We start from the raw sequence: 860 nt of genomic DNA on the forward strand, positions 1-860 counted from the left end.
ATTCTGATAGATGCAAACCAAACCAATGCCAGCACACTCGCATTTAAAATGAGAGCTTGCTCTCTACTCTCCAGACGGCTGTGCCATCATCAGCTTCACTCTTAATGCTGCTGGGAAGAAGATCAGGATCTGATTAACTCAATGACAAGACACACCGATTTGTCCAGCTTCATATTACCTCCATTCCACGGGCTCTGTTCACCAAACAGTACACTTCAGTGAGGGCCATCATTCCTCCACGCTCCTATAGGGAGACAGAATAACAAAGAGCAGTAGATGAAGAGTAAGGAAGGAAGAGTAATATCTCCAAGAACAATATAAGTAAGACAGAATGTATAGTCATCTGGTTATTATTGCAAACAAGGTGATGATTTTGAGATCATGATGAGCCAACTTAACGTTATCATATCATATATGTATGCAGGTGGGCCATGCAAATCTGTTTGGTAAGCATTAGAAATATAAAAACACACAGTTCATTACCTCCAGTGGGGCCTGCAGTATGTCTCCCAGCTGTTTGGCGAGTTGGATGTGGTATTGTGTGCCTGAGCCGTGTGTCTCTCTGGTCACTGGGTTGGCTATACCCATACTCAGCAAATAAGACTTGAAGCGGATAGTCTTTTGTATGGCAAAGAAAACAAACATGACAAATTTAATTGCAGTTCTACACTAAATATAATAACTCAAACTCAACTCAACAGAGCAAGCCTGGCTGTTATAGCCTACTAACGATGCTGAGAAATTCCAGTTTTAGCATGTGAACTTCAAAATTTCTACAGATGGAACAAAACACATCTACTCCTTTTTAGATGTACCAAAGTTTTTCCTCGTCTGATTGTGGACTTCTGTAATAACAGATT

General features: G+C 40.7%; 1 pseudogene; it reads right to left on the reverse strand.

Annotated features, from left to right (window-relative positions):
* Nucleotides 1-43: 43 nt before the first annotated feature.
* LOC107576727 (vacuolar protein-sorting-associated protein 36-like) overlaps nt 44-860 on the reverse strand; it is a 2802-nt pseudogene continuing 1985 nt past the window's right edge.

This window comes from Sinocyclocheilus grahami, unplaced genomic scaffold (genome assembly GCF_001515645.1).
Source record: "Sinocyclocheilus grahami isolate Dianchi unplaced genomic scaffold, SAMN03320097.WGS_v1.1 scaffold4238.1, whole genome shotgun sequence".
Lineage (NCBI taxonomy): Eukaryota > Metazoa > Chordata > Actinopteri > Cypriniformes > Cyprinidae > Sinocyclocheilus > Sinocyclocheilus grahami.